We start from the raw sequence: 26,479 nt of genomic DNA, 5'->3' as shown, positions 1-26,479 counted from the left end.
GTGGGCGTGACTTCCGGAATCAGAGGTTACCTGGGAGGTGTAGTCCGGCAGATTTGAGAAAAAGTCCTCGTTCCCGCATACTCGAGCTGTGTTTGTAGAGGCTTCTGGTCACCGGGGTTCCATCTGGGGGAGGCGGGATGCGGCACCTACTCCATCTGGAACTTGCGGGTGAACTTGGCTCTTTTTGGAACCTGTTTTTTCTTTTTTTTTTCCCTCCGGGATCCCGCACCCTCCATGTGTTCTTTCTCTTATGCTTAAGGCTCCAAAGATGGCGCTGGGGGGCGGGCTGTGGGCGTGACTTCCGGAATCAGAGGTTACCTGGGAGGTGTAGTCCGGCAGATTTGAGAAAAAGTCCTCGTTCCCGCATACTCGAGCTGTGTTTGTAGAGGCTTCTGGTCACCGGGGTTCCATCTGGGGGAGGCGGGATGCGGCACCTACTCCATCTGGAACTTGCGGGTGAACTTGGCTCTTTTTGGAACCTGTTTTTTCTTTTTTTTTTCCCTCCGGGATCCCGCACCCTCCATGTGTTCTTTCTCTTATGCTTAAGGCTCCAAAGATGGCGCTGGGGGGCGGGCTGTGGGCGTGACTTCCGGAATCAGAGGTTACCTGGGAGGTGTAGTCCGGCAGATTTGAGAAAAAGTCCTCGTTCCCGCATACTCGAGCTGTGTTTGTAGAGGCTTCTGGTCACCGGGGTTCCATCTGGGGGAGGCGGGATGCGGCACCTACTCCATCTGGAACTTGCGGGTGAACTTGGCTCTTTTTGGAACCTGTTTTTTCTTTTTTTTTTCCCTCCGGGATCCCGCACCCTCCATGTGTTCTTTCTCTTATGCTTAAGGCTCCAAAGATGGCGCTGGGGGGCGGGCTGTGGGCGTGACTTCCGGAATCAGAGGTTACCTGGGAGGTGTAGTCCGGCAGATTTGAGAAAAAGTCCTCGTTCCCGCATACTCGAGCTGTGTTTGTAGAGGCTTCTGGTCACCGGGGTTCCATCTGGGGGAGGCGGGATGCGGCACCTACTCCATCTGGAACTTGCGGGTGAACTTGGCTCTTTTTGGAACCTGTTTTTTCTTTTTTTTTTCCCTCCGGGATCCCGCACCCTCCATGTGTTCTTTCTCTTATGCTTAAGGCTCCAAAGATGGCGCTGGGGGGCGGGCTGTGGGCGTGACTTCCGGAATCAGAGGTTACCTGGGAGGTGTAGTCCGGCAGATTTGAGAAAAAGTCCTCGTTCCCGCATACTCGAGCTGTGTTTGTAGAGGCTTCTGGTCACCGGGGTTCCATCTGGGGGAGGCGGGATGCGGCACCTACTCCATCTGGAACTTGCGGGTGAACTTGGCTCTTTTTGGAACCTGTTTTTTCTTTTTTTTTTCCCTCCGGGATCCCGCACCCTCCATGTGTTCTTTCTCTTATGCTTAAGGCTCCAAAGATGGCGCTGGGGGGCGGGCTGTGGGCGTGACTTCCGGAATCAGAGGTTACCTGGGAGGTGTAGTCCGGCAGATTTGAGAAAAAGTCCTCGTTCCCGCATACTCGAGCTGTGTTTGTAGAGGCTTCTGGTCACCGGGGTTCCATCTGGGGGAGGCGGGATGCGGCACCTACTCCATCTGGAACTTGCGGGTGAACTTGGCTCTTTTTGGAACCTGTTTTTTCTTTTTTTTTTCCCTCCGGGATCCCGCACCCTCCATGTGTTCTTTCTCTTATGCTTAAGGCTCCAAAGATGGCGCTGGGGGGCGGGCTGTGGGCGTGACTTCCGGAATCAGAGGTTACCTGGGAGGTGTAGTCCGGCAGATTTGAGAAAAAGTCCTCGTTCCCGCATACTCGAGCTGTGTTTGTAGAGGCTTCTGGTCACCGGGGTTCCATCTGGGGGAGGCGGGATGCGGCACCTACTCCATCTGGAACTTGCGGGTGAACTTGGCTCTTTTTGGAACCTGTTTTTTCTTTTTTTTTTCCCTCCGGGATCCCGCACCCTCCATGTGTTCTTTCTCTTATGCTTAAGGCTCCAAAGATGGCGCTGGGGGGCGGGCTGTGGGCGTGACTTCCGGAATCAGAGGTTACCTGGGAGGTGTAGTCCGGCAGATTTGAGAAAAAGTCCTCGTTCCCGCATACTCGAGCTGTGTTTGTAGAGGCTTCTGGTCACCGGGGTTCCATCTGGGGGAGGCGGGATGCGGCACCTACTCCATCTGGAACTTGCGGGTGAACTTGGCTCTTTTTGGAACCTGTTTTTTCTTTTTTTTTTCCCTCCGGGATCCCGCACCCTCCATGTGTTCTTTCTCTTATGCTTAAGGCTCCAAAGATGGCGCTGGGGGGCGGGCTGTGGGCGTGACTTCCGGAATCAGAGGTTACCTGGGAGGTGTAGTCCGGCAGATTTGAGAAAAAGTCCTCGTTCCCGCATACTCGAGCTGTGTTTGTAGAGGCTTCTGGTCACCGGGGTTCCATCTGGGGGAGGCGGGATGCGGCACCTACTCCATCTGGAACTTGCGGGTGAACTTGGCTCTTTTTGGAACCTGTTTTTTCTTTTTTTTTTCCCTCCGGGATCCCGCACCCTCCATGTGTTCTTTCTCTTATGCTTAAGGCTCCAAAGATGGCGCTGGGGGGCGGGCTGTGGGCGTGACTTCCGGAATCAGAGGTTACCTGGGAGGTGTAGTCCGGCAGATTTGAGAAAAAGTCCTCGTTCCCGCATACTCGAGCTGTGTTTGTAGAGGCTTCTGGTCACCGGGGTTCCATCTGGGGGAGGCGGGATGCGGCACCTACTCCATCTGGAACTTGCGGGTGAACTTGGCTCTTTTTGGAACCTGTTTTTTCTTTTTTTTTTCCCTCCGGGATCCCGCACCCTCCATGTGTTCTTTCTCTTATGCTTAAGGCTCCAAAGATGGCGCTGGGGGGCGGGCTGTGGGCGTGACTTCCGGAATCAGAGGTTACCTGGGAGGTGTAGTCCGGCAGATTTGAGAAAAAGTCCTCGTTCCCGCATACTCGAGCTGTGTTTGTAGAGGCTTCTGGTCACCGGGGTTCCATCTGGGGGAGGCGGGATGCGGCACCTACTCCATCTGGAACTTGCGGGTGAACTTGGCTCTTTTTGGAACCTGTTTTTTCTTTTTTTTTTCCCTCCGGGATCCCGCACCCTCCATGTGTTCTTTCTCTTATGCTTAAGGCTCCAAAGATGGCGCTGGGGGGCGGGCTGTGGGCGTGACTTCCGGAATCAGAGGTTACCTGGGAGGTGTAGTCCGGCAGATTTGAGAAAAAGTCCTCGTTCCCGCATACTCGAGCTGTGTTTGTAGAGGCTTCTGGTCACCGGGGTTCCATCTGGGGGAGGCGGGATGCGGCACCTACTCCATCTGGAACTTGCGGGTGAACTCGGCTCTTTTTGGAACCTGTTTTTTCTTTTTTTTTTTCCTCCGGGATCCCGCACCCTCCATGTGTTCTTTCTCTTATGCTTAAGGCTTCAAAGATGGCGCTGGGGGGCGGGCTGTGGGCGTGACTTCCGGAATCAGAGGTTACCTGGGAGGTGTAGTCCGGCAGATTTGAGAAAAAGTCCTCGTTCCCGCATACTCGAGCTGTGTTTGTAGAGGCTTCTGGTCACCGGGGTTCCATCTGGGGGAGGCGGGATGCGGCACCTACTCCATCTGGAACTTGCGGGTGAACTCGGCTCTTTTTGGAACCTGTTTTTTCTTTTTTTTTTTCCTCCGGGATCCCGCACCCTCCATGTGTTCTTTCTCTTATGCTTCTCTTTTCTTTTCTTTAGACACTATAATTTACATAGTTATTTATATGAGTTTGCAGGCACACAATATTCCCACTTCCAATCCCACCCCACATCCTTCAACCAACTTACCCCAGATTCCCTCCCAGCGATAGCACAGAGGTAGGGCGTTCACCTTACAAGCGGCCAACATGGCCTACCCGAGTTCAATTCCTCCGCCCCTCTCGGAGAGCCCGGCAAGCTACTGAGAGTATTTGATACGCCAAACACAGTAACAACAAAGTCTCCAATGGAGACGTTACTGGGCCCGCTCGAGCAAATCGACGATCAACGGGAGGGCCTTTACCTTAATCGATAAAAAAACAATCTGATAAAAATAAGTTATCATCTTGGGGCTGGAGCGATAGCACAGTGGGTAGGGCATTTGCCTTGCACGCGGCTCACCTGGGTTCGATCCCCGGCATCCCATATGGTCCCCCAAGCACCGCCAGGAGTGATTCCTGAGTGCAGAGCCAGGAATGACCCCTGAGCATCGCTGTGTGTGACCCAAAAAGAAAAAAAAAGTTATTATCTTAATAAAATTTTTTCAGTTGTGAAAACAAATAAAGCATTGGTTTTTATTTAAGTTACTGTAAACTAATTTTCCCTCTTATATGCATTTTTATTCTTACAGAAATAATATTTGTTACCTTTTACTTAGGAGAGTATTAAACTGTACAACCTTTGAATTCAGGCACGTGTTCCATAAAATGCTATAAAGTTCGCTGAAATTAAAAACTTCTACTGTAATAGATACAAAAACTGAGGTCCAGAAAAAATATCTGATCTGTTCCAAACTGAAGGTGTTAAGAGACAGAGCTTGTATTAAAACCACATTTTTTGTTTAATCCGTTGTAAGACTATTTCATTTGTTAATTGACAATTTGCTTTCAACTCATAATAGTTAAATTCATAATATAAGATTTCTCTGATAAAGGTCTATCAGAATCAATACACTGATTATTCATCACTTCAGAAGATGTTGCTATGGGTTTCTATTGCTATGTGACAGATTTGGTATTTTAAGTTCAGAATAAAGAACTCCAGGCCAATCAGGCATGCAGCTAAAGTGTGTTGTGTGATGTGTATAATTTGTGTTTTTTATGGCTATAATTTTAAAACATTGACTTGGTGGTTGTTCTATTAACTTTTATTCCTGCATCCTATAATTCATCTTTTATTTAAAACTGTTATGCTGGAAATTAACTCTATTACATTGCAAATAAATATACTGACTCATGATGGAATAATCTTCATTATGAAAAGAAAATTGGCGGGGGGGGGGATGCTACATGTACAGAAATAAAAGGTAAAAGGTAAAGGCCCTCCCGTTGATCGTTGATTTGCTCGAGCGGGCCCAGTAACGTCTCCATTGGAGACTTTATTGTTACTGTGTCTGGCATATTGAATACTCTCGGTAGCTTGCCGGTCTCTCCGAGAGGGGCGGAGGAATCGAACTCGGGTTGGCCAAGTTGGCCGCTGGTAAGGCGAACGTCCTACCCGCTGTGCTATCTGGGAAGGCAAGAGCTGGCCTATTCCACCACCACCTGCTTTCTTTCTATTTGCACGTGATAGTGAAACCTGGCACATATGCATTGAGCATCTTTTCTCTGGGACGGGGCAATAGATCAGTGAGCTACAGTGGCCTTCTGGCTTGTACGTGGCCCTGGTTTGGTCCTCATGTCTTGTAGGATCCCCCAAGCACAGCTTGTTCTCAGCACCACTAGAGAGGACTCCCTACAAAGACCACTTTTCTCCTAAAACATGTTCAATCGCATTTAAGAGGACTACTGTAAAAAAGATGAAAAGCACCTGATTGTAAAGAAAAGCAAAATATTCATAATTTTGTTAAAAATAAATTTTTTTTTAAAAATTTTTGTGCCAGATCCTACTACTCAAGGCTTGATGCTCAGGGGTTCTTTCCTCCAAGTGTTCAGGACACCACAAAGTGCCAGTGATCCAGCCTGGGCCTCTGACATGCAAAGAACACCCCTAATACCCATATACTGTTAGTGTCAATTATTTTGGAGAAAATTATTTTTGTCTACTAGTTTGGGGGCTAAACCTGGCAGTGGTCAGGGATTAACTCCTGGTGGGCTCAGAAGACCATAAGGGATGCTGGTGATCAAACCCAGCTTGCTCAGGTTGACTGCATGCAAGGCAAGTGCCCTCCCTGATATACTATCACTCCACCCCTCTTAATGTTAATTTTTAAATAAGAGTTTTATAATTGGCAAATGCTATCATTTAACTCCCCCCCTTTTTAATTTTGGAGGGAGAGGAGCAGGCACACCTGGGATTGCTCTATGCTTACTCCTGGCTCCGAGCTCAGGGGTCACTCCTGGCAGGTCTCAGGTGTAAGGAGTACTATACTTGTCACTTAAGAACCAGTGTAGGCACTGGAGCGATAGCACAGTGGGTAGGGTGTTTGCCTTGCATGTGGCTGACCTGGGTTCGATTCCCAGCATCCTATATGGTCCCCCAAGCACCGCCAGGAGTAATTCCTGAGTGCCTGAGCCAGGAGTAACCCCAGTGCATCGCCGGGTGTGACCTAAAATGCCAAAAAAAAAAAAAAAACCCAGGATAGGCCACAAGTAAGGCAAATACCTTTTGGATAAGATGATGCCTCCTGTATTCTCTCTCTAGTCCCTTATTTGATATTATGAAAATTTGAGAATAAACCCCCTCTCTTCCCAATAGAGTTATTTATAATCTCAATCTGGATTTACACTAAAGCACTACACTGTAGCAATGTCTTCCCATTGTTCATCGATTTACTTGAGTGGACACCAGTAACATCTCCATTGTGAGACTTGTTATTATTATGCCAAAAATGGCATATCGAATACATCACGGGGAGCTTGCCAGGCTTTGCTATGCAGGTGGGATACTCTCGGTAGTTTGCCGGGCTCTCTGAGAGGGAAGGAGGAACCGAACCCAGGTCAGCTGCATGCAAAGCAAATGCCCTACCTGCTATGCTATAGCTCCTGTGTGAACGATACACTAGGAAAGTTTAATTCTCCTTGGTGTATGCATACATAGCAAAGATACAGTCTTATTCAGGATATCATAACAGTGTTAGTTGACCTGGTTACATGCAATTTTTACAGAATTTTTATTGTCTTACCTATCAATCATTGTTTATAGCTCTGTTAGCAGGAAAAGCAATTTGTTCTTCTATCAGAAGACACAATTTTAACTCCTTTAGAAGTTAAAGGAGTTGTTACTTCTAATATCTCAAACCTAGTAAGGTCCATTTAAATCCCCAAAGGATCCAAGTGAAACACATACACTGTAATACTTGAAAGTATTACAACATATACACTGTAATAGTCTAAAGACTTTGAAACAGATACAAGGTTGCCATTCATTATTTCTTCACCAATTCCTTACCAAGTCCTATTGACTTCAAGGCAGGAGTTACTCAGGAAAATAGCAAGACTTTGTTCTTATATTGTTAGACAGACACTGAGCAGAATAAACATGATACAACTGAAAGAGAGTGGGTAGCTGGGGAGTCAGCCACCAGCTTCATCGGGGCAACTGTGGCAGAAGGATTGACAGTCCATGAAACAGTAAGGAGGAAAGTCATTCTGGGCAAGACACCAGGTGGCTGGGACTGGGACGGCAGCAGTGAAAGGGGCAGATGAAGGAAAACATGCAATGCTGCCTCACAGCTTGGAGGCAGGCAGGGGTGAACAAATGGTGAGCCCAGGGCGCCAAGAGCTTCATCCTGTGGTAGCTATTACTGGGCAGTGGGTGGGGTGGGAGGGAATAAACGGCTTGGATACCTATAGCTGGTTAAGTTAGAATTCTGTGGACATCTTTGAAAAAGCAATCTATTAAGCCAAAGAGTCAGTAACTTTGAAAACAAGTTCCTCTCTGACACAAGCTACAGAGAAGAAAAAGAAGATATGCAGTTCCCAACAAGTTACTGAATGAATGTGCAAACTGTTGGAGTCGGAGACAGGGGAATGCCAGGCCATGTGCATTGGGAGAAAAATACAGTGTTCTGGAACCTAAGCTAGTGCAAAGACATTGAAGAAAGGCCTTTGGGACACAGGACCCACTTGGGAAGAAGGGAAAAACTACTGAACTACAGAATTCCAGCTGAAGCACATCAAAATAAGACCATTGAGAATTCCAAGCTCACCCCCTCCAGCCACCTGAGCAACAGATTGTGGGGAGGCAGTTTGGGGTAACTGGATATATACAAACTTGGCAGAGGAAAAGGTGTGAATTTGCCAGACTCTCTTGGCGAGATGGGTGATTTCTTACCGTAAGCTGCATTTTCTCAGTGTCCACATTGCTGCTTGGAATGTGGACTCGTTTTTTCCTTCCATTCCGAAGAAGCCTATGTTTTCTCCTGAGCACGCATTTTTCTCCCCTTTTATTCCATATAAACCTGTGTTACTTCATTCTTCTTTTTTTTTTTTTTGCTTTTTTTTGGTTTTTGAGTCACACCTGGCGATGCACAGGGGTTACTCCTGGCTCTGCACTCAGGAGTTACTCCTGGCAGTGCTCAGGGGACAATATGGGATAGCTGAGAATCGAACCCGGGTCAGCTGTGTGCAAGGCGAAAGCCCTACCTGCTGTGCTATATCTCCAGCCCACTCATTATTCTTTTCTGTGAGGGAAGGCAATGGATCTGAAGAAGCCTGGGTTAGACTTTCGTGTTCTGCAAAGAGCAATTCCTCACTCTAGTCTGGGTTCCATAGCTCCCCCCAAGAAGTAGTATGACCCAGCTCACACCTGGCAGAACAAATGGGACTCAGGTGCAGTTAGACGATCACCTCCTGGGGCTGTTGAATACCAAGCAAATGCCAAACACTCCTAAAACTCCCCAGGTGACCAAGGTGGGTAGAAAGAGAGAGGAAACAGAGGATTCTTGAGGCTGTCACCTCATTGGTCCCTGCTCATGTAAGGCAGAACCCAACTTTCTCAGGTGATAGTCTCCTCTTCTACCCACCACAAAATAAACATCTAACCAAAGTGGTTTTTCTAGTTCAATTTGGGTTTTTATTATTTTTTTTGGGGGGGGGCTGCATTCAGTGGTACTCAGGGCTTACTCCGGGGGTTCTGCACTCTGGCGGACTTGGACCGTATCCGGGTGTTGGCCAGCAAACCTGGGTTGTCCGCGGGAAAAGCAAGCGCCCTGGCCCCTGTTACCATCGCTCTGGACCCTACACTCATTTTGTTTGTTTTTGGAGTCACACGTAGCTGTGTCACCAGTGCTGGGGTGAGGCTCGGTGGTGCTCCAGTAGTCACGGACTCCTGCAATGCATGTGTTCTAGCCCTTTGCACATTTTCCAGGATCCCTCAAATGGAATTTCTTATTTAGAGAGAATTAATTTCTCTATTGAGAATCAAGGCACCGAGACTTGAGAATGTTAGTGAAGTGGGGCAACTTCTCCCCTAGACTTCTGTGGTGCCGGGGGCTGAACAGAGGAGGAGAGGGAAGAGGTTCACACTGTTGCCCTGCAGTGTAGACTCGGCACCCCTACCTACTTTTAAAATAAAGACGTGGGCTGGACGTCAGGGCCACTTCATAGTCCAGGAAGAAGGCGTTTCCGGCGTGCAACCACATGCTGAACACATCTTTCTATTTTTTTTTAATTTTACAAGGTAGTTCACAATGTTTGATTACATTTAACAGTCCAACACCCATCCCACCAGCATTACGCCTTCCCACCACCAAATTCAGGACGTTTCCACCCCAAGCCCCGTCCCCAAATGCAACCGAAAGAATATATTTGACGTTGTCTGTTATGGAGAACTGCTGAACAGGCTTACCAAAAAGTGAGCGCATCTTTCAATCCTAGACTGCTATTCTAAACACAAAATCCAAAAAAACCCAAACCAATAAAAATAATTAAAAAAAAAAACCCAAACCAGAATGTCAAATGCCCCTCCAGCGCTCTGGCGGCCGGATCCCTGGAGCTCCTCCTTATTGTCCCCCGTGACGCCCCCGCCCGGAGCCGACGCACGGCGCGTGCGCGGGGGGCGGGGCGTGCGCGGGAGGGCGGGGCGTGCTCGGGGGGCGGGGCGGGGCGGGCACCTCTTCCCAGGCGCCCGCGCGGCCATCCCGGGCGTGCGCCGGGACGCGACTCCGCCCGCCACGTTCCGCGTCGGCTGTGGTGGCGGCGCGCGAGCGCCCCGCCGCGGCCCCGCCGAGAGCTGCCGCGGGTCGCCCGCGCGGAACGCCCGCGCCGTCGTCACCGGCGCGCGCCGACCTGTGGCGGCGCCAGGCCCGAGCGGGGGCGGGGCCGCCGCGGCGCCGCGGGGGGAGGAGGCCGAGCAGGCGCGGCGAGCGCGAGCCGCGCACCCGGGGCCGCCGCGCCGTCTCGCCGCCGGCCGGAGTCCATGTTGGGGAAGTTGGCGGCGGCGTGACGCGGAGCCCGCAGCGCCCGGCCGCGGCCTGAGGTAAGCGCGGCCGGGCCGCGGGGTGGGGGCGCGGCGGCGGCGGCGGTGGCGCGGGCCGGGGGCTGGGGGCCGGGGCGGGCAGGCGGGGACGGACAAAGTTTGAGGCCGCGGCCGGCCCGGAGGAAAGTTGGGCCGCCCGGCGGGAGCGGCGGCGGCGGCGGCGGGAGGCCTCGCGCCGCCTCGCGCCCGGCCGGGCCTCCCGGGCCTCGCCGCCCCGCGCGACCGGCCCCTCAGCCCCTCAGCTCGCGGGAGCCGCGCGCGGCCGCGCGACGTGACCTTCCGGCGGCGCCGGCCGCTCCCGCCCCGGCCCGCGGGGCCACAAAGGAGCCCGCGGAGCGCGAGCCCCGCCAGGAGGCGGACGCCGCCGCCGCCGGCCGCACAATGGCCCCGCGGCCCCGGGGTCGCGCCCCGGCCCGAGCGGATCCCGCGGCGCCGGCAGGAAGTTTCGCGCGGGCCCCGGGCGCGTGCGTGCGTGCGGGTCCCCCCGCAGGCGTGCGGGCTCCGGTCTAGGAAGGAGCAGTCGGGTTGTTGTCGTCGTCGTCGTCGTTGTTGTTGTGGCGAAAGTTAGATTCCTGCCGGGGACTCCGACTCGGCTCAGGCGGTTGTAAGCAAAAATAAATAAATAAATAAATTTAAAAAGACGCTCGAAGTTGCCGGTGTGTTGCACGTCTCCCCCGCCGGCGTGCGGGAGAGTCGGGGTCGGGTGCGGTCCCCGCCCGGTCCTCTGCCCGTGACAGTTGTCCGACCGGCTTCGATCTCCAGCCGCGAAGAACGGGGAGAGCGGTTTGGTGCTGGGTCGTGCCCCGGTTGGAACTGGTTCGGAGGAAATCCCATTGGAAAGTTGTGTCTGAATGTGTTGCGAAATTGCTTTGTGTAAGTAAACAGTGTACCGGGGGTGAGTGGGGCGCGCGAGCGCCAGTGTTCTAACAGTGTAGCTAAACGGTTTGCAATTTTTTTTTTTTTGTACTTGCAAGTGAAAGTCATTGTTTCAAAGCCTGAGAACTTGGGTACATTTTAAAGTTTTTTTTTTGTGGCAAAATGTGATAGAATGCAACTGTGTGTTTTAAGTGTACTCATACTGTAAACCCCCCTCTCCCCCCCCCCCCCCCCCCCCATTCCCCGGTATGTCTACGGGAAGAATGCTCTAGAGGAAAATGGAAAATTCATTCGTCCTATATGTGTTCCCTGAAAATTTGTCTGATGGAGATGGTTTTAAGGGTGACTTTTTTTTTTTTTTAGTGTCTCCGTGGTAGTAATGAGGTCTTTGGGACAAGAATGAAACTATTTAGGGGGGTCACTGAATTTTTAAGCTGTGCCTGCGTTCTGCAGAGATAGGGCGAATCACAGTAGTTACTTGGCCCTGTTGATGCTTTTTTTTTTTTTTTTTGCATTGACAAAGTTATTGAGTTATTTTGAGTTATTTTGCAACTCTTTGGCCAATTCTTAGTACATCCGTGAGGTGTGTAGAATATAACTCCAGAGGGTGTTGGGCATATCAAGAGTGTGCGGCTAGGATGTGACTCAGGATAGAACGCCTGACTTTTTTGCGTGACCTTTTATGTGTGAGGCCCTGGGTCTGATCTCTAGTACCGAGAGCCAGATAGAGGGAGAGTGGTCAGAAATCCCTAGATTTTCTTTGTGACTTCTCTTTGGGAAATTCTGCCACCCCTGTCCTTGCTCTTTAGTACAATAAGTTGGATCTTGACTTTACCTTGCCCAGTGAAATAAAGAAGCCTGAAACCTTAATTCTTTATGTCCTATGACTCCAAGGATAAGTTAATGGCCTATTCCTTTTCTTGCATGTGCTGTGGTTAACTATTAGTAGCTTTGAGTAGTGCCCAAAGTTAAAACTCAGGTTGTCATTATGCTGTTCACAAGACTTATTTTTGCATTGTCATCAGTTTTGTTTTGGTTTTGTGAATTTTTGATATTTAAACCAGTTTACAGTAGAAATTGTAGAAACATCATCTTGCAGATATGGTGTCTTAAAAAACTGTCTAGACCTTAGTTCACTTAAAACATCAGGGGTATATATATGGATATACGCATATATGTGTATATATATATACACATACACATATATATAGAATAGCACCTCCCTGATAACATACCTTAAGTGAATAAACAGTGACCCTCCCAGTTAGTTGCACCTGAGATTACTCTACCAGCACAACTGTCCCTCCACCCTCATCCTCCCCTGGTTCAGCACAGTGTCCCCTGTTGGGGGGAGAATAGTGTTGCCACTTTGGGAAATAACTGACCTAAACCCTTTAGCATTCAACAGTGTGATGATCATGATCAAAGATTTTGGATCTTAACACTTTTCAGATGGCTTCCCTTCTCAGTCATACCCTATTCTTATTATGGCCTATCAGGTCTGAGTCTTTTGACTCTTGTTTTTAACTGCTGCCACACTTCAACCCTGTTGCAGAGGTTTTTCCTCTGGATACTCTGTTTAAAACAATAGGCACATTTCCTAACTCTGGTTAAGATAAATTTTGCTCCATAACATTTACTAATTACCATGTTTTATAATACAGTAATTTTGTGGGGGGGGGGGGTTAGGGGTTGGCCATTTGGGCCACACCTGACAGTGCTTAAGGCTTATATCTCTATTCAGGGATCACTCCTGGCGAAGGTGGAGGACCTTATGCAGTTCTGGGGATTAATGGGGCCCTTTGTATGCAAGGCTAGTTTCTTAATCTGTGTACTGGGCCACTTCTTAATCTCTCTGACACCTATAGTTTACTAATTTAAGTGGATTGAATAGCAATAGAAATAGATATGAAATTAGTTGTGAGATCTTTGCAGTAGTTCAGAAGTGCTGTAAATATCTTTACCCAATATAGCAAGAATTTCAGAGATTGGAAAAGTGGCTCATATTTGTAATCCACAGGCCTCACTTGAAAGATTGAAAGTAGGTGGGGGAGAGAAAGAGTTGAATTGATGGCTCCATACCAAATAAGGAACATGTTCTTTTGATTCTCACATTTTAGATTTCAAGTCCTTGTAGAGCTTTCAGGAGAAAGTTTATTTAGACAGACTTTATTTTAAAATTGGAGAAATTATGGACTGAAAATAGAAAATCACAGGGAGTCACTTATGGGTAATTGAAACTATTGGTGAAATTCCCTAGATAGGAAACTATAACTTGAAAAAGGACATGCTAAAATGAAATTATCAATGAACTCTAACATAAAAAAATGAGGGTTTACTGGGGAGTATGACATGCCTGTAATGTCATAATGTCGTAATGTCATAATGTCGTAATGCCCACCTGTCCTTCACCAACTACAAAACCAAGATGACTGCCCTCCGACATCATGATGGATCTATCACATCTTCCAGAAGGGCAATGGAGAAGATTATTCATGACTTCTACTCAGATCTCTTTAATAGCCACATCCACTTGCCCACATACCACATGATGGATATGTCGTTCCCAATGTTCTCCCTTCCGAAATCCAACATGCCATCTCGTCGGTAAAGAAACAAAAAGCACCTGGCCCAGACAAGATCAGACCTGAACACCTGAAGAACTTACCATCAGTACTCATCAATACATTAGCTCGACTCTTCACACGCTACCTGTCTGAATGCAAGGTTCCATCCCAATGGAAAACCAGCAAGACTGTACTACTATACAAGAAAGGAGACATCCACGACATTGGCAACTATCGCCCAATCTGCCTATTGTCTGTCATCTACAAACTATTCACTCGAGTCATCCTGAATAGGATTAGCAGAACACTAGATGAAGGACAACCATGTGAACAAGCTGGATTCCGAAAAGGATTCAGTACCATCGACCATATCCACACAATAACCAAGCTCATTGAGGTATCTCGGGAGTTCAAGATGCCGCTCTGTCTAACGTTCATTGATTTAAAGAAGGCCTTTGATTCTGTTGAGACGGAAGCGGTCATGGAAGCCCTAGCCAATCAGGGCGTACAAACTCAATACATCAGGATCCTTCGTGAGCTCTATTGCGGATTCACTACCAAGATCTCACCATTCTACAAAGAAGTAATCATCCATATCAAGAGAGGGGTTCGGCAGGGTGATACCATTTCACCAAAACTCTTCAGTGCCACCCTCGAGAACATCATGCGACGACTAGAATGGGAAAACATGGGAGTGAAGATAGATGGTCGGCAACTACACCACCTCCGCTTTGCTGATGACATCGTTCTAATAACACCAAACATCAGCCAAGCGGCACAAATGCTTGCGGACTTTGACCGTGAGTGTGGAAAGGTCGGACTACAGCTGAATCTTACGAAGACAATGTTTATGAGAAACAGCCTTGTTCCTGACGCTCCATTCGCTCTCAACGGAACCACCATCTCCGAATGCAACAGTTATATATACTTAGGTCGAGAAATCAACATGATGAATGACCTGGCACCCGAGTTACGCAGGAGGAAGAGAGCGGCTTGGAATGCCTTCAAGAGCATTAAAGAAATAACTAAAAGGACAAAGAACCTCCAACTACGAGCACATCTCTTTGATTCCACTATTCTTCCTGCATTAACATATGCCTCAGAGACCTGGACCCTACGAAAACAGGATGAGAACACTATTCGGGTCTCTCAAAGAGGAATCGAAAGAACTATGCTTGGAATATCACGATTCACTCAAATGAGAGATAGAATCCGGAGTTCTGATCTTCGTCAACGCTCAAGAATCAGAGACGCTGTCTCATTTGCCAAGACATCAAAAATCAGATGGGCTGGACATGTAATGAGGTTTACAGACAACCGCTGGACTAGAGCCATTACTGATTGGATTCCACGAGACATCAAAAGATCACGTGGACGCCCACCTATAAGATGGTCAGACTTCTTCGTCAAGACCCTAAATGATCGGTTTGAGGCTCTATATGTTCCTAAAACGAACAGATACCATTGGGCTACGCTAGCACGCAACCGGGATGAATGGAGACGTTACTGGCACCCGCTCGAATAAATCGATGAATAACGGGGATTAAGTGATTAAGTGATGACATGCCTTCAAGAATATTTTTAATTCAAAGAAAAAGTGAATGTGGTATTAAAGTAACCAAAGAAAAAATTTTAGACTGAGTATAGTTTATAGGGTTAAAAGTAATAACTAAAAGATTTTTCATTGAATTTAACAGCATGGACCTCACTGACTTTTGAAACAAGGACAGTTAGCTTGTTTTCAAACTAATATCTTACTGTATCACTGTAGCATTGTCCTTCCTTTGTTCATCAATGCTTGAGTAGGCCCAGTAATGTCTCCATTGTGAGACTTGTTACTATGTTTGGCATATTGAGTACATCAGGGTAGCTTGCCAGCCTTTGCTGTGCCGGCGAGATACTCTCGGTATCTTGCCAGGCTCTCAGAAGAGGGGTGGAGGAATCAAACTTGGGTCGGCAGGTCGGCCACGTACAAGGCCCTACCTGCTGTGAGATACAAGATTAAGAATGTGAGTAGGGTAAGGGATATACTGGATAACCTTTCAATATCTGTATTGCAAACCACAATGTTCAGAAAGTGGGGGCAGAGGGAGAGAGGAGAAAAGACCTATCATAGAGGCAGCTGGGGGTGGAGGGGTGGGTGATGGGAGGGAAACTGGGGACACTGGTTCTGGGAAATACACACTGGTGGAGGGAGAATGGGTGTTGGAGCTCTTTATGACTGAAACTTAAGCATGAGCAGCTTTGTAAGGGTCTATCTCTGTGATCAATAATAAAATCTTTTTTTAAGTAAAGAATGTATGTTGTTATAGATACAAGTATTTTATCAGATACTGTGTGCAGCTGATTCTGTTCTAGACAGTTTACATTTTCATTTGATCTTTTAGCAGCCTTATGATGCTCAATGTATTTAGATCATTTTACAGAAAAGAGCCCGTGACTCTCGATAAGCTAAATGACATGCTAAGTGCTAGAGCACTTTTGCTAAGAATCTACATTCAGTTCCATTTAAAACTGTTCTTTATTCGCTGTTTTAGTTTGGCCTCCCAAATGCTCAGTAGTGCAGTCTTGTAATAGACCATTATGTGGTGATGGAAGTACTCTGTAACTGTGCTGCCCGGTATTAGACTAAATAGCCTTTTCCTTATCAAACTTGCTCTCTCTTTATTCTCAGATTGTTCCAGCTTTGATCAGTGAAAATTCCTTCAAACTAGTTTCTGTGTCCTTTTGACTTGATTCAAATATTTCCTCCCTTTGAAACACACAATGTTCAATGATCACCTTGTACTTTCACTGCCATATACCTAGAAATAACCATTTCATCAAGGAGTGGAGAAAGATACTTAGAAACCAAAATTTGGAGACTATGTTTATTTTTGTATCTAAATGTAGAAAGCCACATACTGTCACCAGTTTCTCCAATACCAGTTTTGTTTTCTCCCCTTGCAAATTTTATAACCCCTTCTCTTAGGAGATAAACCTGATTTTCATTGTCCTTGATTTATTTACCTGATATAGTTAGTCCACAGTATGTAGTCAATTTCTTGTGCCACTGCTACTCTCTTCCAAGCTTTATAATATTTTCACTCTACGTTGTCTCTGGTGCCTCCTGCCAGGACATATTCCTCACACCAGGGTTTTCGTATACCTAGTACTAAGGGTCTCATGAGCACATTGAGTTCCAGTACCTTATTCTGGGCTCCACATCTATTATGGAGACCTTGTTTCATGATTTGAACTCTTAACAGGTAAAATAGATGTTGAGCAGATAATGCTCTCCCCCCCTCCTTTATTTAAACATCATGGTTTACAAAGTTGTTCGTCATACAGTTGTTAGAGTCAGTCTTCCAACACCAATCCACCACCAAACTTTTTATTTTTTAGTTTTTAATAGTGAAACACCATGAGGTACAGCTGTAGACTTACAAATTTTTGTGCTTGGGTTTCGATTATACAATGATCAAATACCCATCCCTCCATCAGTGCCCATTTTCCACCACCATGGATCCCAGTATCCCTCCCACCCCCATCCCCCCATCCCACCATGCCTCTGTGGCAGGGTATTCCCCTCTGTTTCTCTCTCCTTTTGGGTGTTGTGGTTTGCAAAAGAAACATTGAGTGGCAGTCATGTTTGGTCTATAGTCTACTTTCAGCATGCTTCTCCCATCCTGGGAGCATCCTCCCAACACCTTTATTTGGTGTTCGCCTCTCCATCTGAGCTCCCTTTTCCCCTAGTATAACCACACTCTTTTTTAAAAAAATTTATTTGGTTTAGTTTTGGGGCCACATCTGTCAGTGCTCAGAGCTATTCCCAGCTTGTGTGCAGGGAATAGCATGCAGTGCCAAAATCGAACCCAGACTTTCTGTATGCAAAACATGTACACCATTGAGCTATCTCCAGATATGTTCTTTTAAAGATTATATGTATTTCCTTTGTAAAACAACGAAAATTGTAGTGAAAATTAATTATCATGTATGTTTTCAACTTTAAAAATCAAACCCACATGTTTCTCTCACCTCTTTGTTAGTGATAAGAACAATTTTTTCTGGGGCTGGAGCGATAGCACAGCGGGTAGGGCATTTGCCTTGCATGTGGCCGACCCAGGTTCCATTCCCAGCATCTCATATGGTCCCCTGAGCACCGCCAGGAGTAATTCCTGAGTGCAGAGCCAGGAGTAACTCCTGAGCATCACCGGGTGTGACCCAAAAAGTAAAACAACAACAACAACAAACGAGCAATTTTTCTGGGCTAGAGAAATAGGACAGTGAGTTGGGCACTTGTCTTGTATGTAGCTGACCCAGGTTCAGTCTCAGCATTTCCCAAGCACCACAAGGAGTAATTCCTGGGTGCAAGAGTAAGCTCAGAGCCTGAGCAGTGCCAGTTTTGGTCCCCAAACAAACAAAAGTCCAGATTGATAATCACTGTAAATTTATGTATTCAGATTATTTACCTTCAATGCAGGTATTGATGTGATGTGCTCCTTTTGTTCTCCATTGCCTGCCCCCCTTCTTTTCTAATTTTGAACATTTGCCTTTCGTTAATTATATGTCCCAAATAAAGTATATTATTTTATATATAATTTGAAAATTTTTTCTCTCATTCTCTTGTTCTATTTCTCTTTCTTAAAAAATATTTTTTTAACTGAATCACCATGAGATATACAATTACAAAGCTTTCTCTATTGGGTTTCAGTTATACAATGTTCCAACACCCATCCCACACCCCACCTCTCCACCCTGCCACTATGGCAGATGGCAGGCACCTCTCTCTTCTCTCTTCTATTTCTTTCTCTTTCTCTTTACCCCCTTCCCTCCGTTTGGGCAACAGTTTGTGATACAAATACTGAGAGGCCATCCTGTAAAGTGGGTAAAGTCCTTTACCAACTTTCAGCACACTTCTTGAGATAATGGTCTCTTCTCTATTCCAAATGCCCCCTTCCCCTAGCACTTGAGGCAATGCCTGCCCTTAAAGATTATGTCTATACAGATGAGAAGCAATGGGACCCAGGTCAGGGTGTTAAGGTACAAAGGTGCTATTAAGGAATAGTAGAGTATCCAAACTACAGAGTCAACAACACTGAAGTTAAAACCCAAGCTTTGACAACAGAACTTAGAAAAAGTCCTTTGAGCTATGGCCCCTATTTCAATTTTTTTTTTTAATTGTGTGTGTGTGGGGGGGGGGGGGGGTGCTTAGGTTCTGGAATGCTATGGGGCTGTTTTCACTCCCAGCATTGAAGGGACCCCTTTCATGCTGGTTGACCATATGTAGAGGCAGTGATTTGAACCCATGTTGGTTGGATGTGAGGAAAGAATGTTGACCCCTGTCCTATTGCTCCGACCTTTGTTCCAACTTTTAAAATAAGACTTCTGGGGCCTGAGTGATAGTACAACAGGTCCTCACAGCTGACCCCGGTTCCATCCCAGCCTCCTCTATGTTCCCCTGAGCATCGCTGGGTGTGACCCCCCAAAAAAACAAAAGTAAAAAAGAAAATAAGGCTGCTGGAACTAGGGCTCTTCCCTTGCACGCCATCTACCCAGGTTCGCTTCCTGGGATCCCATATTCTCCTCCAAGCCCTGCCAGCAGTGATCCCTGAACACAGAACAGTAGTAACCTGAGTCCCTTCTGTGTGTCCAAAAAAAACAAAATAAAATACAGCTACTAGAAATGTTTTAAGTGACCAATTCTATTGAAAAATGCTGTTCTAGGGATTATAATATTAATACCTAAGCATTCAGAGGCTATTTTGCATTAACATTTACATATAAAGTAAATTTAGACTATCCAACTCCTCCCACTGACTTTTATATTATAGGTAACAGATGTGCTTCATATACATGCAATGAAAACTACACTTGAGAGTTGTGGGATTTTTCTTTGTTCATTTTTTGCTTCACACTTGTTGATGCTTAGGAATTACTATTGTCTTTGCACTCTGGAATTACTCCTTGTGGTGTTCAGGGGACCTTATTTTGCTAGGGATTGAATCTGAGTTGGCTATATACATGGCAAACACCTATCTGTATACTATCTGTTGGTTCAACCCAGAGAGTTAATGCATTTTTTTGCTTTCAGTCATCATATTTTTTTTTTTTACAAATATATATTCCACGGGACTGGAGTGATAGCACAGCAGGTAGGACGTTTGCCTTGCACGTGGCCAACCAGGGTTCAATTCCCAGCATCCCATATGGTCCCCCAAGCACCGCCAGGAGTAATTCCTGAGTGCAGAGCCAGGAGTAACCCCTGAGCATTGTCAGATGTGACCCAAAAAGCAAATATATATGTGTGTGTGTGTGTGTGTGTGCGTGTGTGTGTATACACACACACATATATATGTATTCCACATGGTATTTTTGTTTCTTATATGTAAGAAGCAGTAACATACAACTTATTACACTGCTTTAAGAATGTAAAATTGATGAAAATGTACCAAAGAAGCACATTCTTAGAAAAAATATTGGCAAGTAGTGAAAACAGTCATCATACATTTTTAAAACATTTGAAGAAAACAAATTCTTTCATATGCCTTACTATATTGTTTTTGCGCCACATCAGTGGTGCTCAGGTGCTCCTGACTCTGCTACCGATCATGATTTTTTGGGGCACATTTATCTCTAGTTAGTCTTTCCTGGCGTGTACTAAGAATTTTTGTCAATTTTTAATATTTTTCATTTCACTAACAGGGAGACTTTTGGACATTATTCCTTTTTTGCCTGACATAATTACTTTTTGTCGTAAATTCTTTTTCTGTACCAGTTTCTCTTTGGAACTCAAGTACCATGAACAGAACTTTATATGTCAAGATTCTTCATTTTCTTACAGTATTTTTCTATTTTTTTCCTTCCCTCCCTCCCTCCTTCCCTCCTCTTCCTTCCCTTCCTTCCCTTACTTCCTTCCCTCCCTTCCCTCCTGGCTCTGCAGTTAGAAATCGCTCCTGGCAAGGATGCTGGAGATTGGGTCAGGGTTGGTCATGTGCAAAAACAAGGACCCTACCCACTGTACTCTTTCCAGCCCCAGATTAGGTCATTTCCACTGCTGTACCTTCACTTTATTTACCCATTTCTTTGATTTTTATTTTTTATTGAAATCTTATTTAAGACTTAACATTTTTCAGTTCTCGAATTTCCCTTTTTGTGAGGGTGGAGAAGGCACACCTAGCAGTGCTCAGTATTTCTGGCTCTGTGCTCAAAGAACACTCCTGTTGGTGCTGGAGGTACTGTGTTGTATCAGTGATTGAACTGGGTTGGATGTGTGTAAGGCAAGCACTTTGACCCTGCTACTATCTCCCCAACCCTCAAATTTTCCTTTCTTTTTGTACGAGAAGCTGTCCAGCAGTTCTCAGAGACCAGGTAGTCACTGCCAGAATTATTTACTTGGCCTCAAAATGTGGACCTGACATTTGTTGTTTGGGCTCAGTGATTTGGTGTATCCTGATCTTCATAGCCATGTGGTGCTGGGGATTAAATTTGCTTTCAGCCCTCTGAATGATCTCTTTTGTGTTTCTGTCGTATCCCTGTGTTTCTTTCCTTTTATTTTTTAATAGTTATTATTTCTTTACTGAGAACTTCCATCTTTCCATTCTTTCAGAAGTGTTAATTATTTTTGCTCCATGGAAAAAAGTCTAACCTGTATTATCTATAGTTAAATGTAAATCATTTATTGAAAGCTGTTGGGTGCTTATTTGAATACATGATACTGTATCCCAGCACTAAAGTGAGAAACAAGGTAGATAAGATTTTAATAATTTGTTAAAAGGGAATGCCCTGCCACAGTGGGGGGGGGGGGTGGGGGGGATGGGAGGGGGGATATTATCCTGGTGGTGGAAAATGGGCACTGGTGGAGGGATGGGTATTTGATCATGGTATGACCGAAATCCAAGCACAAAAATTTGTAAATCTACAACTGTACCTCATGGTGTTTCACTAATAAAAAAAAAATTTACAATAAAAATATTTGTTTGTTATTTGAAACATTAATATCGTTTCTCATTGTTTCAATAATTTTAAAGTTACTTTCTGGAAAAGAACTAGTATATTCCGTTCTTAGTATTACCATGGACTTTGAGACCTTAGATACATTACTTATTATATGTAAAATAAAATAGCACTGTAACACTGTTCTCCCATTGTTCATAGATTTGCTCTAGCGGGCCCAGTAATGCCTCCATTGTGAGACTTGTTACTGTGTTTGGCATATCAAATACTTCACGGGCAAGGTAACTTGCTGGGCTTTGCTGTGTGGGCAAGATTCTCTGTAGCTTGCCGGGCTCTCCGAGAGGGGCGGAGAAATTGAACCCAGATCAGCCGGATTGGCCGCGTGCAAGGCAAACACCCTACTGCTGTAATATCGCTCCAGCCCATGTAAAGTAAGATAACTTCTCAAAAGTTATGGTGAGAAAATTCATAATATGCCAGCAAATTGCAGAGTAGTATGAAAAACATACTCAAAGGAGGTTGGGGTGTTTAAAGTTTTGCACTAAGATTATGCTTGAGACTCATACCAGACTCATGCCAGTATCTACCCATACCAGATTCTAATTAGAAGAGTGATTTATTTTTATTTTTATTTTTTTTTTTTATGTAGGAGTACTGCTATTTATTCAGCCACTGTTTAGCTGATTGAATTGGACATGAACTCCACCTTACTTTTTTCTTTTTTTTTTTTTTTAAAATTTTAATCACGATCACGACCATCTTGTTGTTCGTCGATTGCCTCGAGCAGGCCCCAGTAAGGTCTCCTTCGTCCTAGCCCTGAGATTTTTTAAAATGTGCCATATTCAAGGCTCTTTCAGGGTTAAGAGAATGAGACCCATCATTGTTACTGGTATTCGGCATATTGGGTACGCCACGGGGAGTTTGCCAGACTCTGCCGTGTGGGCAGGTCACATTCGGTAGCCTGCCAGTTTGTCCAAAGTAAGGATGAGATAATGAGATGTTTTATTTATTTATTTTTTCTTCTTATATTTATTTATTGAATCACTGTGGGAAAAGTTACTAAGCTTTCAGGTTTAAGTCTTGGTCATACAATGATCAGACACCTTTCCCTTCACCAGTACTCATCTTTCGCCACCAAGAACCCCAATATACCCCCCTACCCCTCCCAGTGCCTGTGAGGCAGATGATTTCTTTCTTTTTTTTATTAGTGAAACACCATGAGGTACAGTTGTAGATTTACAATTTTTGTGTTTGGGTTTCGATTATACAATGATCAAATACCCATCCCTCCACCAGTGCCCATTTTCCACCACCGTGGATAATATCCCTCCCACCCCCCCCCCCACCCCCCGCCTCTGTGGCAGTGCAATCCCTTGTGTTCTCTCTCTCCTTTTGGGTGTTGTGGTCTGCAAAAGAGGCATTGAGTGGCAAACATGTTCAGTCCATAGTCTACTTTCGACATGCATCTCCCCTCCTGGGAGGATCCTCCAAACACCCTTTATTTGGTGCTCCCTTCTCTGTCTGAGCTGCCCTTTCCCCTAGAATGCCCTCTAAGCTATGGAGTAATCCTCCTGGTGCTGATCTCAGCTATTCTTGGATATTAATCTCATATTTTGTTACTTTATATCCCCCAGATGAATGCAATCTTTCTATGTCTGTTCCTCTCTTTCTGACTCATTTCGCTTAGCATGATACTTGAGGGAGATGATTTCTACTTGACTCTTCCCTACATTAATTACATTCATTATTTCAACAAAAGATGCACCATTATTGTTTAGAATTTCCCCCCAACAATCAGAATTGCTGAAAAGGCATTGTGAAATACTTTGTTTTCTATAGCTGGTTATGAGAATCATATAATGTTACGCGACTGCAATAGTGGCCACACGATTTTGGATTTCTGCAAAGAGGCAGATAATTACGAGATTGGCTTCTGTGCGTCTGGTGTTATGGTTGTGCTGGAGAGCCACTCGTGGGGGGCAACTCGTGACCTCGGTAGGACGTGAAGGATGAGCTGGTACTGCCCCCCTTCCCATGAGACTGCAGTTGCCCCAGAGTGATTTTTATTTATTTATTTATTTTAATGTAGGAGTACTGCTATTTGTTCAACACTGATTAATCTGATTGAATTGGGCATGAAATCCACATTGCTTTTTTTTTTAATTGTATCACTGTGAGCTTTCATGTTTGATATTTAGCCATACAATGATGAAATACCCATCTCTCCACCAGTGTGCATTCTCCACCACCCACATCCCAGTCCTCACCCTGCCTCTATAGCAGACAATTACCCCAATACTCTGACTCTAATTTTGGGCATTATGTTTTGCTTGAAAAATCCCACAACCATTCAAGCCTACCTGCCAGGGGCAGATGCTAGATAATTTATTTTCCATTGGAGCGATAGCACAGCAGGTAGGGTGTTTGCTTTGCACATGGCCAACCCGGGTTCAATTCCTCCGCCCCTCTCGGGGAGACCAGCAAGCTACCAAGAGTATCTCGCCCACACGGCAAAGCCTGGCAAGCTACCCGTGATGTATTCAATATGCCAAACACAGTAACAATAAGTCTCACATTTTGTTGTGAGATGTTAATTGTGCCTGCTTTAGGAAATTGATGAACAACCGGAGGACAGTGCTACAGTGCTATTTTGAATATCATAAGAGCTTGCACGGCCACGATTATAAATGTAAATTTCTAGATTGTAAATGCTTAGGTTCCAGAGACATCTCTGTATGGCACTAATGCATTTTGAGATTCAATTGGAAGTCTCTGGGCCAGGGTTGTTGGTGCGCAAAGATGGCACCCGGAGGCAAATTTTAGGCGTGACAGCCAGTCTGCTGGGTGGGTGCAGACCTGGGGAGGGACAGAGCCATGCAGCCTGGAGATTCAGTCCTGGAACCCACATACCTGGGCCTTGCTTGTGCAAGCTCTTGGTCATCAGGATTCCATCTGAAGTAGGTGGGGAGAACACACCTGCTCCATCTCGGGTGCCCCAGTGAAATTGACTTGGTATGGGGCCCGGAGAGATCTCCAGCACTGTAGTGTCTTCCAGGATTTGCTGCTGTGTCTCTAGGTGAGAACTATTGGTGAGCTAAGACCCACATTACAAAATTTTCAGCAGATTTTATCTTGGTGCGGTCCATCCTGAGACTGTGAAGTCAGGCTGGGGTTGTGGAGGTTATTTTGGATTGTGGAAGCAAATGGCTGTCTGGGGCTCTTCTTGGGTGGGCACAGGCCAACCCGCCCCTTTCCATTTTACCGCGGTTTGTTCAGCCATGCAAGGATCCAAGCTTTTCTGCAGCTTTTGATCTCTTTCAAGATTTATTTAGGGGTCTCTGAAGCAAGGCCAGCAGTAGAGCTTACAGGGTGACTCTGGAGTTGGTTTGTGGGGGTGACTGCCAGTGCTTCCATATGTATTGGGAAGTGGGGGTGTAGCCCACCCCAACTCTGAGAAAGCCTGGAGATTTCAGTCACAAAACCCGCATACCAGAATTTTCAGCAGATTATATCTTGGTGAGGTCCATCCTGAGACAGTGGAGTCAGGCCAGGGGTATGGCGGCAATTTTGGATTGTGGAAGCAAGCGGATGCTGGGGGCTCTGCTTGGGTAGTCACCAGCCCAACCCGCCCCCCTCCAATTTACCCTAGTCTGTTCAGCCCTGTGCAGGTCTGAGATTAACTGTGGCTTTTGATAAATAAATCTTTCGAGATTTATTTATAGGTTTCTGAAATAAGGTCTATGTAGCTGAGCCAGAGGTGGTTTGTGGGTGTGGCTCCCACATAGCTTAAATTTTGGCCATTTAATTTCTTGGTAAACTTGGTCCCAAGTTGTTGGGGTCTGGCCATAAGCAGAGTGGCGGTTTTGGGGTATCAGGAAACCTGAAGGCACCAGGAAGCCTGAAGGTACAGGTTGACCTGATGGCGGCACCATACCCCCATGATTTATTTTTAAACAAAAATTTCAAAGTTTGTAGTAACATTTTCAGGTTAGATTAATCTTCAAGTTATGTTCAGAATATTCATTTGGGACATGTTGATTATGTATGCATGCAGTGGATCCGGGTTCGATTCCTCTGCCACCCACACAGCAGAGCCTGGCAAGCTCCCCGTGGCGTATTCGATATACTAAAAACAGTAACAAGTCTCACAATGGAAACGTTACTAGTGCCTGCTCGAGCAAATCGATGCACAACGGAAGTGCTACAGTGCTATGGTTGTATTATCTTTGAGATAAATTTCAGAAATGTAGTATAAGGAGAGAATAGATACTATATTACACAAAACAATTGCTTTTTTAAAAATATTGGTTTTTAAACTGAAGAGATAACCCAGGGCAGGACCACAAGCCTAGCATTCCCAAGCCCTGAGTTTAATCTTTGGCATCACATAGCCACCAAACATTGCCAGATTGGTGGGGATGCTCAAAAAACTAGAAATGCTCATTTTGCTTTGATAATTTTAATTTCACTGTCACTGTCAATGTCCTCCCGTTGTTCATCGATTTGCTCAAGTGGGCCCAGTAACATCTCCATTTTGAGACTTCTTGTTACTGTGTTTGGCATATCGAATACGTCACGGGTAGCTTGCCAGGCTTTGCCGTGAGGGCGAGATACTCTCGGTAGCTTGCCGGACTCTCCGAGAGGGGTGGAGGAATCGCGGAGTAATCGAACCTGGCTTGGCCAGCCGGCTGCACACAAGGCAAACGCCCTACCGCTGTGCTATCGCTCCAGCCCAACTTTAATTTAGAAGCGATTAATACCTAGATATATCTATATATATAAATGTAATATATATAATACATTTCTTGTGGAATTAGAGTGATGTTTAACATCTTTGCAAAAAGACTGATTTCTATAATTGAGGCTTTTATAAAAGTTTACAAATTTGTATTTAAATAGAACAGAATAGTATTTCAGAGGTAATATTATGATTATTTCCCTCTTAAAAAAA

The 26,479-nt window shown here is 45.7% G+C and overlaps 1 protein-coding gene across 1 annotated transcript in view; it reads left to right on the top strand.

Moving 5' to 3' along the window:
- The first annotated feature begins 10,017 nt into the window (after nucleotides 1–10,017).
- The window catches only part of SCAF11 (SR-related CTD associated factor 11), a 90,507-nt gene continuing 74,045 nt past the window's right edge, over nucleotides 10,018–26,479 (top strand). The window contains exon 1 of the mRNA XM_056117796.1: nucleotides 10,018–10,150. The gene's annotated coding sequence lies outside the window, so the exon portion shown is untranslated. The remainder of the gene's footprint in view (nucleotides 10,151–26,479) is intronic.

This window comes from Sorex fumeus, unplaced genomic scaffold (genome assembly GCF_029834395.1).
Source record: "Sorex fumeus unplaced genomic scaffold, SorFum_2.1 ptg000036l, whole genome shotgun sequence".
NCBI lineage: Eukaryota > Metazoa > Chordata > Mammalia > Eulipotyphla > Soricidae > Sorex > Sorex fumeus.
The sequence above is the reverse complement of the archived record's forward strand: the minus strand, read 5'-3'. Positions and strand labels throughout refer to the sequence as shown.